Source organism: Lampris incognitus, chromosome 8, assembly GCF_029633865.1.
Source record: "Lampris incognitus isolate fLamInc1 chromosome 8, fLamInc1.hap2, whole genome shotgun sequence".
Lineage (NCBI taxonomy): Eukaryota > Metazoa > Chordata > Actinopteri > Lampriformes > Lampridae > Lampris > Lampris incognitus.
In genome coordinates, this window is record NC_079218.1 from 49,682,768 (window position 1) to 49,697,414 (window position 14,647).

Here is a 14,647-nt window from a genome sequence, read left to right on the forward strand (position 1 = left end):
CCCATGTGTTACCTCCGGCTTGGTCGGGTGTCCCTACAGACACAATTGGCCGTGTCTGCGTGTGGGGGAAGCCGGAAGTGGGTATGTGTCCTGGTCGCTGCACTAGCGCCTCCTCTGGTCGGTCGGGGCGCCTGTTCGGGGTGGGGTGACCGGGGGGGAATAGCGTGATCCTCCCACGCGCTACGTCCCCCTGGCGAAACTCCTCACTGTCAGGTGAAAAGAAGCGGCTGGCGACTCCACGTGTATCGGAGGAGGCGCGTGGTAGTCTGCAGCACCTCCCCCGGATCGGCAGAGGGGGTAATTGGCCGGATACAATTGGGGAGAAAGGGGGGGGGAATCAGTATTATAGTCTCCAAACAACCATGTACAAAAATCTGGCAAACAAGAGGAAGGGTCATAACTGTGTTTACACATGGATGCCGGATCCGTCACGCATGCTAGCACGCTGTATCTGAATATAAGGTGGTAGCATGCGTGATGGGTAAGGGTATCTAGCACCAGCGACACTCCTCCATGTTACCACCGGGCCATTTCTTACTCGTGCAAGACGGGCAGAGAAAAAACTGACCAGAAAGTCGAGACGCGGCATTTTCCTGCGGCTAAAAGAGGGTGATGGATCCAAATCCACATGGGAGGCGGCTGACCTCTTCCTCTTCGCCACCTCTCCCATGAGGCCCATCTTCAGACGCGCGACACGTGATGGCCATTAACAGGTTCCACTGGGACGGTTAATCTTTAGCTGGTTTGCACCTTCACCTGGGCAGGAAGCTGTGAAAACAAACCTTTGGATAGGTTGTTACTCGCCAGGGTGTCTCAGCCGGTGGCCTGACTTGGCCAAAACCATCGAAACACTGTTAACAACATATTTGCCATGTTTTTCAGGGTCAGCTGAGCTGTACCTCTTATATACACATATTGTGTCCTTTGCCCCATTTGGACAGAGAGCGGATTGGGAGTCAGAATTACACTCGATCTGCCAGGTCTCTGTTCCCCGTCCTTTGCCTTGTGGCCGTGGCTCCCATACAGATGTGGTTATACTATACCTGTGCTATGGTATCTGGAGGGGACAGCCCCCCCCCCCACACTGTTAAGATGCTATTTCTTTTGCAAGAAAAGGTGATGGGTTGGTTCAAAAGCAGTGGTGGCCACGAGGGAAGTTGGCAGTGCAAATGCACGTTTGCGGCAGCCTCACCCAGCACCGTCCATGCAGGGTCTTTGTCCACGTCTGCGTCTAACTTTGTCTTTGTTTGATGGCTGGGAGAGCTGGCGCTGGATCGGCTGGGAGAGCATGGTCTGCTGCATCCCGTGGGCCCAGGGACCACGGCCCTGCCTGGACCTGTGCCCAAAGAGGTAACGCCGAGGGCGGTCTAACAGGACGTGGAAGCGGAGCAGGCTAAGCTAACCGCTAAGCCCATGCAGACCGGCAGTTCCGATAACACCGACGGCGGCCTGGCGGCGGCCTCGCCCTGGCCTTGACTGTGTTTTTAGTGTCGTCGTGTGGAGTGTGGGGAGGTGTGTCGAAGGTGTCTGGCTGGGAGAGCTGGCCAGACACCTTCGGATGGTGTGGGCGGTCTGACAGGAGGTGGAAGCGGGGCAGGCTAAGCTAACTGCTAGCCCATGCAGACCGGCAGTCCGACAGCCATCCTGGCTGGCGTTGGTTGTCCTGGACAGTTTTGGATCTATGTGTTAGTTTGGATCTGTGTGTCCTTGTAGTTCTTGTAGTTTTCGGACATGTGTTTTTGTCTTTGTGTTGCACTATAAGTGATTCTGATTCTGAAGGGGAATCCATCATAATGCATTTGGTTGTAAATGAATTCTCCTTTCTAATACGCTCGCCAGGTCTCGGCTGTAATTAGCAAGATGATACCCATCCTGTCAAGCTAAATACGCTTCTCTTCCCCGTGGACAGAGTTGTGTTAGAAATAACCTCTGGTTCACCTCCTAAAACCCGCCATTTCTGCTTTGAACTCCCAATAAGGGAAACGACAAAAACAAAAAAAGAAAAACTGCACGATAACTATGGAGGAGAAAGCTGTTCAGGAAGCAACCGATTCCAGCTGAGGTTTGGGAAGCGTGAAAAGATTGCACATAGGGAACCCCAGCGGGACTTAAGAGACGACTTCCTGCTCCGCCACGCTCGCGCCCACACAGCCAATCTGCCACTGCTGCTGTCTGACGGGCCCTGCGAGGACCCCTGCCCCACTCCCGCTCTCTTACCGGCTTCCTTCCTGCAGCCCTCCTGTCACCCTGCCGGAGGCACACAACACTAACCGATGCAAGTGAGCAACCTCAGCAAGGTAATCCTCGCTTAACTGGACACGGAAACAAGGCCTGCATGCTAAGGAGTGTGGAATTTGACCGTTCTCAGAACCCTCGAGAGATAAGCACCGGCGGCGGTACTCCGATAACAAAAAGGGATCTCAAGAGTTTCAACACAAGTCTGCGTTTGTGTCGCTTTGTGTTGGCAGAGCCGAGGAAAGCTGGCGGCCGTGTGGATTTAGATGCCCGCGGATGAGTCAGAACGAGGTGGGGCTCGCTGCCAGGAGAGGGGACGGTGGCGTCATGGATGGGAGCACACGTCAAGCCGAGCAAAGGCCCTCTTCCACCTCGGAAAGGCACGGTCACGGCGTAAACTTTTCCTTCTGCATTCTCTGGGGTGCCTGGTCGCTGTGACACATTGGCATATCACAATGCAAAAGGTCCAACTCACGTCCTGTGGCCAGAACGGCGGTGCTGCCTGGCTGCCCCCCCCCCCTGGCGCCTGCACAGTAAACTAGACTCCCTTCCCGCTGATCAAGAACCAACAAACGTGCAGAAAGACACATGTAATAAATGTGCTGTTGGCTATTGTGTTGAAACTCATGTGTGTGTGTGTGTGTGTGCCATGTAAGTGGGGGGGGAGCGTTCCTATCAGAAGGTGGAAGGTGTCAGAAGGCCAGAGATCATAGGCCAGGGTAATAATTAGAGGAGTTATCAGGTAGTAAATGTTTATCCAGCCAGGTTGGGCAACACTACTAATGAAAGGAGACAAGACGTAACGAGATAAAGAGAGCCATGGGAGACACACAAATAACAACAACACGCACAGGGCACCAGCCATGTAGTGACAACGGGTTTTCTGCTGGTGTGAATGGGGGATTGTGGACTTCCTACACAGACAGACAAGGACTCGGTGGTACAAGAACATCTACCAACTTCATCCACGTGGCTGGATGTGAATCCCAATAGAATCAGAACCAGAAGTGAAACATCATTTCCCCCCAGCCCACAGCAGTGCAACACAAAGACAAAAAACACAAAACCATAAGAACACATATATCCAAACTAACACATATAATCTATTCAATTCAATTCAATTCAATTCAATTCAATTCAATTCAATTTACTGTCATTAAAACAATTTGCGGGCACATGTTAAAAATGAAATAAAGGCTGCGGCTTCGCCAGACAGTGCAGGACAGACACAGACAAACTCAGTATAAGACATATGCAGATGAAGACCAAAAGCTAAAAATAGGTTAAAAAAAAGAGCACGAGTACAAAAATAGCCAGGTTCAGGTGGGCAACAGCTTGGGGAAAGAAGCTGTTTTTGAGCCTGGTAGTGCGGGCTCCTAGGCTCCTGTAGCGCCTCCCAGAGCGTAAGGGGGAGAACAGTCCATGGTTGGGGTGGGTGGGATCTCTGCTGATGCTCAGACCCCTTCGAAGGCAGCGTTTGTGATAAATGTCTTTTATGGCTGGGAGCTGGGTACCGGTGATGTGCTGGGCCGCCTTGACGACCCGCTGCAGAGCTTTCTGGTCTACTGAGGTGCAGCTGCCGTACCGCACTGAGATGCAGATGGTCAGGATGCTCTCTATGGTGCAATGGTAGAAGTTGGTGAGAATTTTGGGGGATAGACGGGCGCTCCTCAGCCTCCTCAGGAAATGCAGGCGTTGTTGGGCCTTTTTCACAAGGGCCTGGGTGTTTAATGTCCAGGAAAGTTCCTCGCTGATGTGGACTCCAAGGAATTTAAAGCTGGAAACACACTCCACTTCCACCCCATTGATGTGTATGGGGGAGTGGCTGCAGCTTCTAGACCTCCTGAAGTCCACAATCAGCTCCTTCATCTTCTGCACATTGAGGACAAGATTGTTGGTAGTACACCATGATGTGAGGTGCTGAATCTCGTCCCTGTAGGCCGTCTCATCATTGTTGGTGATACGGCCAATGACTGTGGTGTCATCTGCAAACTTAACTATAACATTTGAAGGGTGAGTTGGCAGGCAGCGGTGGGTAAAGAGGGAGAAAAGGAGGGGCCTCAGAACACAGCCTTGAGGGGCACCTGTGCTGATGGTCAGAGTGGAGGAGGTGTGGTCCCCTAACCTAACAGATTGTGAATGTTCTCATTCATCCAGGTCATGGTTATCCAAAGGAGTTGAATCAAGTGCAACTGGACTTGGCATATATCCGTGAAGACGTTTCGTCTCTCGTCCAAGAGGCTTCCTCAGTTCGTGCCTTTCTGACTAGACCAAGCTAGTCTGACTAGCGGGTCATCATCACCAGCCAGTCAGACTAGCTTGGTCTAGTCAGAAAGACACGAACTGAGGAAGCCTCTTGGATGAGAGACGAAATGTCTTCACGGATATATGCCAAGTCCAGTTGCACTTGATTCAACTACTTTGGATAACCTAACAGACTGCGGTCTGTTGGTCAGGAAGTCCAGGGTCCAGTTACAGGGGGAGGGGTTGAGGCCAAGTGAGAGGAGTTTGGTGGTTAGTTTGGCGCGGATGATAGCGTTGAAGGCAGAGCTATAATCTATAAACAGCATCCGGATGTGTGTGTTGTTAACTTCGAGGTGGGTCAGAGCAAAGTGCAGGGCAGTGGCAATGGCATCCTCCGTAGACCTTTTGGGACGGCAGGTGAACTGATGTGGGTCGAATGTGGGGGGGGTAGTGTTTTTGATGTGAGCCAAAACCACTCTCTCAAAGCACTTCATGGCAATGGGGGGTGAGTGCTATGGGTTGTAGTCATTCAGACATGTGGATGTTGGTTTCTTGGAGACAGGAATGATAGAGGTGGTCTTAAAGCATGCCGGGACTATGGATTGGGACAGTGAGAGGTTAATTATAGTTGTGAAGACCTCAGCCAGCTGGTCGGAGCATTCCCAGAGGACCCGACCCAGTATGCCGTCCGGTCCGGCGGCCTTCTGTGTGTTCACTCTGTGCAGTGATTCTCTGACCTCTGCGATCGATGGAATGAGCACCAGATTTCCTGGGTGGCTGGTGATTTTTGTGCTGAGTCAGTGTTGTCCTTGTCGAAGCAGACGTAGAAATGATTTAGCTTGTCTGGCAGGGAGGCATCATGGACAGTGGGGCCGCTATTGGAGCTGTTGTACTCTGTAATAGACTGAATGCCTTGCCACATTAGCCGGGGGTCAGAGTTATTGTGAAAGTGGTCCTCTATTCGTAGGGAATATTTATGTTTGGCTGTTCTGATGCCCTTTTGAAGGTTGGATCAGGCTGCGCTGTAGGCCTCACAGTTACCTGACTTGAACGCTGCATCCCGGACTTTCAGCAGCTGCCGGACCTCACTGGTCATCCAGAGTTTCTGGTTTGGAAAGGTACAAATTGATTTCTTTTGTTGTGACACTCAGTGCAAAGGTTAATGTAGGATAGTATGGCAGATGTCTCTTCATTAATGTCTTTAGGGGAGCCATGGGTAGCTGAATTTGCAAAAATACTCCAGTCTGTGTTTTCAAAACAGTCAAAAAATATATCTAAACTAAACAAAAAAAATCACTGCCCGGAAGAACGAACGCTAGCCAGAATGACTGTCAGAACTGCCGGCCTGCATGGGCTAGCAGTTAGCTTAGCCTGCCTTCCTCCTCGGATGCAGCTCCGGTCAGAGCTGTGGTCCTTGGGCCCACAGGACGCAGCAGACCAGGCTCCCTCAGCCGATCCAGCGCCAGCTCTCCCAGCCAGACACCTTCGACACACCTCCCCGCACTCCACACGATGACACTAGAAACACAGTCAAAGCTAGGTGAGGCCACCGCCAGACCGCCCTCGGTGTTATTGGTGACATTACGGACTGGCATGTGCTGCAGGCCTCTACGGGGGGTGAAAATGCTGCAGTCAGCATCCGTTCAGTGCCTGAAAGATAGTGATGATGATATTCAGTGCATGGATGACAGATAGTGATCAGGATATTCAGTGCATGGATGACAGATAGTGATCAGGATATTCAGTGTATGGATGATAGATAGTGATCAGGATATTCAGTGTTCCGATGTGTAGCAGCGCCCATCGTCGTCAGAGGTATGATGTCACTTGTCAAAGACAGAAGGTCAGACTTATCGGTTACTCAACAAGCTGCCATTAGACCAGTCAGCAAGCCATTATCAGCTTCAACCGCTGGTCTTCAACATGGTGGCCAGGGACAGAACATGCTGCAGGGAAAGCGACACCATGTTGGCACAACGTTCACACAGCAGCATGTGATGTACCGGCTGCATTTTGCACTGTGGATAGAAGAAATGATGTGCTCTGCATTTTTTTTTTTTTGGGGCTTGCTATTTATATTCTCGGGCAAAGTGTTTCTAATTTTACCATTTCTTTTATCTGCCGTGGTTTTAATCCTGGAGACGTCTTGTTTCAGATGTCCTTGTGCTCATCTTGCTGACTTGATCTGAGCAAATGTGTATTTCTGCCTGTCAAAGCGAGGTGCTAAACCGGAGCTGTTTCCAGCCCCGGCAGCAGATCTGGAGCGTTGCTTTGACCACTGACGTAGTTTTGATGTTGGCAGAGCGGCCCTGCAGGGAGGAAAGCAGAGGAGAACTTCTCCTCCCTCGAGCTCGCTTTTCACTCCTTGCTTGGTTATCAATAATGCATAAATAACACCCTCTGTAAAGTGGTTTCAAGCCTGCTGCTGTGACTCTCTGCCACCACCTCACAAAACCATTCCAAAATACATTATATATGTATATATATATATACATATACGTATATATATATATTAGCTCTTGCAGTCTTGGCTTCAAAATATTGTCTCCATCTGAGCAGTAATAACTGGAGCTGGTCTTCTCTTCCAATTTCCCTCATTAGAAAAAACTGAAGAGCTGATTTAATATTTGATAGATGTGATTCACGACTGCCAAGCCTCGGCAGTTCACATGCTCAAATGGTAGTCTGTCTAGGCCTAAATGCTCCCTGCATGGATACAGCTGCCATTAATTATTAATTGCACCGACAAATTGATAATAATAATGGATTACATTTAACACCGAGGGTGGTCTGGTGGAGGCCTCGCCTGGCCTCGGCTGTGCTTTTGGTGCCGTCGTGTGGAGTGCGGGGAGGTGTGTCGAAGGTGTCTGGCTGGGAGAGCTGGTGTTGGATCGGCTGGGGGAGCCTGGTCTGCTGCGTCCGGTGGGCCCAGGGACCACGGCCCTGACCGGAGCTGCGCCCGAAGAGGAACCACCGAGGGCGGTCTGACAGGACGCAGAAGCGGGGCAGGCTAAGCTAACTGCTAGCCCATGCAGTTCTGACAGTTGTCCTGGTGTTTGCTGTCTTGGGCAGTGATTTATATATGTTGGATATATGTATTTTTGTAGTTTTTGTAGTGTGGGTTGTGTTTTTGTCTTTGTGTTGCACTGCTGTGGGCTGGGGGAACGACATTTCGTTTCATTTCATGTGCGCAGGTGCCCGGAATGAAACGACATAAATGTTCCTGACTCCTGATTTAGAGAGCTCTTCTCTAGACACCCAGAGCTTCACCTTGAGGGGGGGGGGTAACTCACCTCAACCACCACCGATGTGTAGCACCACCTCGGTGATGCACGGCAGCCATTTTGCAGCGGCGCCGCTTGAGGTGGAGAGGGAGCAAGCATTCAGCCAGTCAGACAGGGGGGTGATGAGGAGGCCGGATGGAGGGAGCCAGGTGGGGAATTTAGCCAGGTATTTACTACATCCTCAGCAAGCGTGCTGGGTAGTAACAGAGGGAAACGGTGGATCATGTGATCATTCCGTGTTAGCAGAGAAATGCTGACTGAAAAGGAGACGGGGATCTTTACCAGACGGCGAAGCAGGCAGACGGACCACATTGCTGCCATTGCTGCCGTGGGCTTAGCCCCTGTAGCTCGACATGGCCTCGTTTGGCCGCCGTGCCTTAGGCCAGCGCTTTCTCGAGGTTATGGATCGATGTCCCCCCCCCCCCCCCGCAGCCCCACCACGCGTTCTGCTGGTCGTCACGTGGTTCTCTGAGGCAGCGCTCCTCCATATGCTCTGCACGTGCCCCTTACAGTTATTACAACCCAACGCATCTTCACTCTGTTCTGTGTATTAACTGTATAGATTCTGTTTATTAAGTGTATCTACTACTACTATTACGTTCGGATGCTCCCGTTAGGGGGCGCCACAGCGGATCATCCGTTTCCATCTCTTCCTGTCCTCTGCATCTTCCTCCGTCACACCAGCCACCTGCATGTCCTCCCTCACCACATCCATAAACCTCCTCTTTGGCCTTCCTCTTCTCCTCTTCTCTGGCAGCTCCATATTCAGCATCCTTCTCCCAATATACCCAGCATCTCTCCTCCACACATGTCCACACCATCTCCATCTTGTCTCTCTTGCTTTGTCTCCAAACCGTCCAACCTGAGCGGTCCCTCTAGTATACTCGTTCCTAATCCTGTCCTTCTTCATCACTCCCAATGAATTAATTGTATATATTCTGTGTATTAACTGTATATATTCTGTGTATTAACTATAGATTCTGTATATTAACTGTAGATTCTGTGTATTAATTGTATATATTATGTATATTAACTATAGATTATGTTTATTAACTGTATAGATTCTGTATATTAACTGTACAGGTTCTGTATATTAACTGTATATATTCTGTATATTAACTATAGGTTCTGTATATTAAACTGTATAGATTCTGTATATTAACTGTATATATTCTGTATATTAACTATAGGTTCTGTATATTAAACTGTATAGATTCTGTATATTAACTATGGGCTCTGTATATTAACTGTATATATTCTGTATATTAAACTGTATATATTATGTGTATTAACTGTATATATTATGTGTATTAACTGTATATATTATGTGTATTAACTGTATATATTCTGTATATTAACTATAGGTTCTGCATATTAACTGTATATATTCTGTATATTAAACTGTATATATTCTGTATATTAAACTGTATAGATTATGTATATTAACTGTATATATTATGTGTATTAACTGTATAGATCTTGCATCACCTTGCTGTGTGGACGTACAGCATCCTTCTGTTTCTGTTTCCATCCTGGAAGAGGGATCCTCCTCTCTTTCTCTTCCCCCATTTCTGTTTCCCTCCATTTTGTTTTTCCGTCAAAGTTTCCCTTGTGGGTTTCGGGCTACACAAATCAACTTGACCTGACGTTGGTGAGTGGACACACACAGAGAAACACAGACCAGAAAAAAGAAACACCTCTGTACAACTTAAAGCTGAGATGGAGTACAGGTCACATGAGGTAAAGGGGAGGTAAAGGGGAGGTAAAGGAGAGGTAAAGGGGAGGTAAAGGAGAGGTAAAGGAGAGGTAAAGGGGAGGTAAAGGAGAGGTAAAGGAGAGGTAAAGGGGAGGTAAAGGGGAGGTAAAGGAGAGGTAAAGGGGAGGTAAAGGGGAGGTAAAGGAGAGGTAGAGGGGAGGTAAAGGGGAGGTAAAGGAGAGGTAAAGGGGATGTAAAGGGGAGGTAAAGGAGAGGTAAAGGGGAGGTAAAGGGGAGGTAAAGGAGAGGTAGAGGGGAGGTAAAGGAGAGGTAAAGGAGAAGTAAAGGAGAGGTAAAGGGGAGGTAAAGGAGAGGTAAAGGAGAGGTAAAGGAGAGGTAAAGGGGAGGTAAAGGAGAGGTAAAGAAGAGGTAAAGGAGAGGTAAAGGAGAGGTAAAGAAGAGGTAAAGGGGAGGTAAAGGTAAAGGAGAGGTAAAGGGGAGGTAAAGGGGAGGTAAAGGAGAGGTAAAGGGGAGGTAAAGGGGAGGTAAAGGAGAGGTAAAGGGGAGGTACAGGAGAGGTAAAGGGGAGGTAAAGGAGAGGTAAAGGAGAGGTAAAGGGGAGGTAAAGGGGAGGTAAAGGAGAGGTAGAGGGGAGGTAAAGGGGAGGTAAAGGAGAGGTAAAGGAGAGGTAAAGGGGAGGTAAAGGGGAGGTAAAGGAGAGGTAGAGGGGAGGTAAAGGGGAGGTAAAGGAGAAGTAAAGGAGAGGTAAAGGGGAGGTAAAGGGGAGGTAAAGGGGAGGTAAAGGAGAGGTAAAGGAGAGGTAAAGGGGAGGTAAAGGAGAGGTAAAGGGGAGGTAAAGGAGAGGTAAAGGGGAGGTAAAGGAGAGGTAAAGGGGAGGTAAAGGGGAGGTAAAGGGGAGGTAAAGGAGAGGTAAGGGGGAGGTAAAGGGGAGGTAAAGGGGAGGTAAAGGGGAGGTAAAGGGGAGGTAAAGGGGAGGTAAAGGAGAGGTAAAGGAGAGGTAAAGGAGAGGTAAAGGGGAGGTAAAGGGGAGGTAAAGGAGAGGTAAAGGGGAGGTAAAGGAGAGGTAAAGGAGAGGTAAAGGAGAGGTAAAGGGGAGGTAAAGGGGAGGTAAAGGAGAGGTAAAGGAGAGGTAAAGGGGAGGTAAAGGGGAGGTAAAGGAGAGGTAAAGGTAAAGGAGAGGTAAAGGGGAGGTAAAGGGGAGGTAAAGGGGAGGTAAAGGAGAGGTAAAGGAGAGGTAAAGGGGAGGTAAAGGGGAGGTAAAGGGGAAGTAAAGGGGAGGTAAAGGAGAGGTAAAGGGGAGGTAAAGGAGAGGTAAAGGAGAGGTAAAGGGGAGGTAAAGGAGAGGTAAAGGAGAGGTAAAGGAGAGGTAAAGGGGAGGTAAAGGGGAAGTAAAGGGGAGGTAAAGGAGAGGTAAAGGGGAGGTAAAGGAGAGGTAAAGGAGAGGTAAAGGGGAGGTAAAGGGGAGGTAAAGGAGAGGTAAAGAAGAGGTAAAGGGGAGGTAAAGGGGAGGTAAAGGGGAGGTAAAGGGGAGGTAAAGGGGAGGTTTGGCAGGAAGAGTGTTTCGAGTCTGTCTGGAAGCAGACCGGGGACCGGGGACCGGGGACCGGGGACCGGGGACCGGGGATCTGGGTTAAGGAGATTGTGGCTGCAGAGCTTTAGGGCATGAGCAGGACACGAGGGCCGGGGAGGAGCCGGGGAGGAGCTGCATCCTCATAGCCTCCTAAGACAGCACGAGACGACTAGAGGGAAGAGAGCCGAACATCTGGCGTGTGACGTCAGCGGACGGCGGGGAGTCCGGCCGCGGACGTGGACGTTGAACGGCACCCGGTGTTAGTCCGAACTCACACGTTTAACTGCACCGCGGTTCGTTTGCAGAACTGAACACCTGGTTTTCAGGAGCTCCTCCTGGGCACGAGCTCCATCTCGTTCTCCGTTCAGCATGGACTTGCACATCAGTATGCAAATGAGCAGCACGAGGCGGGTTCTCTGGTTTGTGGCGGTGAGAGACAGGAGCCACCGTGAGACTGAGAGACCCTGACCCTCCCACGAGTGAGACTGACGGACCCGGACCCTCCCACGAGTGAGACTGACGGACCCGGACCCTCCCACGAGTGAGACTGAGAGACCCTGACCCTCCCACGAGTGAGACTGAGAGACCCTGACCCTCCCACGAGTGAGACTGAGAGACCCTGACCCTCCCACGAGTGAGACTGAGAGACCCTGATCCTCCCACGAGTGAGACTGAGAGACCCTGATCCTCCCACGAGTGAGACTGACGGACCCGGAGCCTCCCACGAGTGAGACTGACGGACCCTGACCCTCCCACGAGTGAGACTGACGGACCCTGACCCTCCCACGAGTGAGACTGAGAGACCCTGACCCTCCCACGAGTGAGACTGAGAGACCCTGACCCTCCCACGAGTGAGACTGAGAGACCCTGATCCTCCCACGAGTGAGACTGAGAGACCCTGACCCTCCCACGAGTGAGACTGAGAGACCCTGATCCTCCCACGAGTGAGACTGAGAGACCCTGACCCTCCCACGAGTGAGACTGACGGACCCTGACCCTCCCACGAGTGAGACTGACGGACCCTGACCCTCCCACGAGTGAGACTGAGAGACCCTGACCCTCCCACGAGTGAGACTGAGAGACCCTGATCCTCCCACGAGTGAGACTGAGAGACCCTGACCCTCCCACGGCAAAGGAAGGACGTGTTTGGATAATGTGAAAACCTCTTTCTTTTGCACAGCGGGCTGTCCTTAAGGAACAGACCGATGCAGACCCCCCCCCCGAGCTGCTGGTGCAGACCCCCCCCCCCTCGGGCTGCTGGTGTGGGGCGGATGCTATCGAAGGCCTTCAGCATGCAGGGCAGCTGTGTGTGTCTGTGGACCAGGCTGGACCAGGCTGAGCATCACGTCTAGCATCGTGTGACTTGGCATAGCGAGGAACTCACGGACACACAAGTTAGACGTGTCAGTAGGTTCACACTGCGGGTCTGTGGTTAAAAAGACCTTTATAGAAACCCTTTGCCATGACGGGATCTGGTTCCAGCCGCTAGATGGAGAGTAAATACGACCCCCCCCCCCCCGCCATACCCTGATATTTACTCAACTAAGTTCAATATGGCGGCAGTGGTTAGCGCGGTCGCCTCACAGCAAGGAGGTCCTGGGTTCGAGCCCCGGGGTAGTCCAACACAGGGGGTCGTCCTCTGTGGGGAGTTTGCATGTTCTCCCCGTGTCTGCGTGGGTTTCCTCCGGGAGCTCCGGTCTCCTCCCACAGTCCAAAGACCTGTAGGTCAGGTGGATCAGCCATGTGTGTGTGGGCCGTGTGATGGCCTGGCGGCCTGTCCAGGATGTCTCCCCGCCTGCCGCGCAGTGCCTGCTGGGATAGGCTCCAGCATCCCCGCGACCCTGAGGGCAGGATAAGCGGTTTGGATGGATGGATGGATGGATGGATGGATGGATGGATGGATGGATAATGGATGGATGGATGGATGGATGGATGGATGGATGGATGGATAATGGATGGATGGATGGATGGATGGATGGATGGATAATGGATGGATGGATGGATGGATGGATGGATGGATGGATGGATAATGGATGGATGGATGGATGGATGGATGGATGGATGGATGGATGGATGGATAATGGATGGATGGATGGATGGATGGATGGATGGATGGATGGATAATGGATGGATGGATGGATGGATGGATAAATTCAATATGAGAGTGAAGTTATTATTTTTAGGAAACGTTGTATCCTTAAAAACAAATCCACGAGAATACCGGAAGTGCTGTGAAATGGTTTTGTTGTGTCTCCTTTAGATGGACAGACACGTGCGGAAGGTGTGAGTGGCAGGTGAGCTTCATCCCTCCGGTGGTTTTATTCATCCCTGTTGGTCAGCGGTGGAGCACGAGCCGCCATTTTCATGTCATTACATGGCCCCTAAAACCCACAGATCCTCGCGCCCTATCAAATCTCCCAACTTGCCTCACCCACGTTAAATCCCGGATGTCCAAAAATGTTCTTAAACTTAACGCTGACCAGTCTGACGTCATTCCGTTCGGTCCCGGAAGTTCCACCAGTTCCGTTTGCTGCTAACCTTGGCGGTCTGTCAGGTAGTCTTAAGCAATCTCGGGGTAATACTCGGTGCCTACCTCGGTTTTGATTATCAAATTAAACATGTTGCTCAGTCACGCTTTTTCCAGCTCGAGCTAATCTCCAAAATTAGGTCATTTTTACCAATTTTAGATTGCAAAAAGTTGTACACGCTTGTTTCTCGTCTCACCTCGACTGCTGTGAGGCGCTCTATGCTGGTATCAGCAAGGGCTCCCTCTAGCGTCTGCAGCTGGTACTAAACAACGCTGCTCGGCTCAGTACCGGGACAAGGAGGCATGACCAGGTCGCTGCTGTGCTGGCCTCCCTACACTGGCTGCCTGTTATGTTTCCGACCGATTTTAAAATTTTACTGCTCACTTTTAAGGTTTCAGGTGGTCTTGCTGCTTCCTACATTTGTGGTCCCCCCCTCGACCATTCAGGTCTGCAGGTGGAGCCCTGCTTGTTGTTCCCAGGTCTCGGTTGGTCACAAAGGGTGGTGGGGCCACACTGTGGACCCCTCTTCCTGCTGAGCTAAGACGAGCCAAGTCTCGAGCTTCTGTTAAATCTCGTCTCAAAACTTTTCTTTTTATGAAAGCTTTTACAAATGTTGGATATTTGTTTTTACTTGTACTGTTTTTATCTTCATTCTTATTTGATCTTACTCTTATTTTTACCTTGTCTTGTTTTATCTGGGGGTTTTTTGTGTGAAGCACTTTGTAACATTGTTTTAGAAAAGTGCTATAGAAATAACATTATTATTGTTATTATTATTATTATTATTATTAATGGGATTTATTCCAACAGAACAAGAGGCCTTCTTGTACCACTAAACACTGCACAGCATGCTGGCGCCTCTAAGGCTCTCAGAAAGTCTGAAAATCTTTCCTTAACATGATTATCGTCTTCATCACGACACCTGTCAGTCAGTTTTACACTGAAAACAGTATTGATTAGAATCAGAATCAGAATACTTTATTGATCCCCGAGGGGAAACTGGTTAACCAGCAATAACAGTATTGCGAGGGAAGATCTGTAAGCACATTTCCCCCAAGAAAATCAGTAT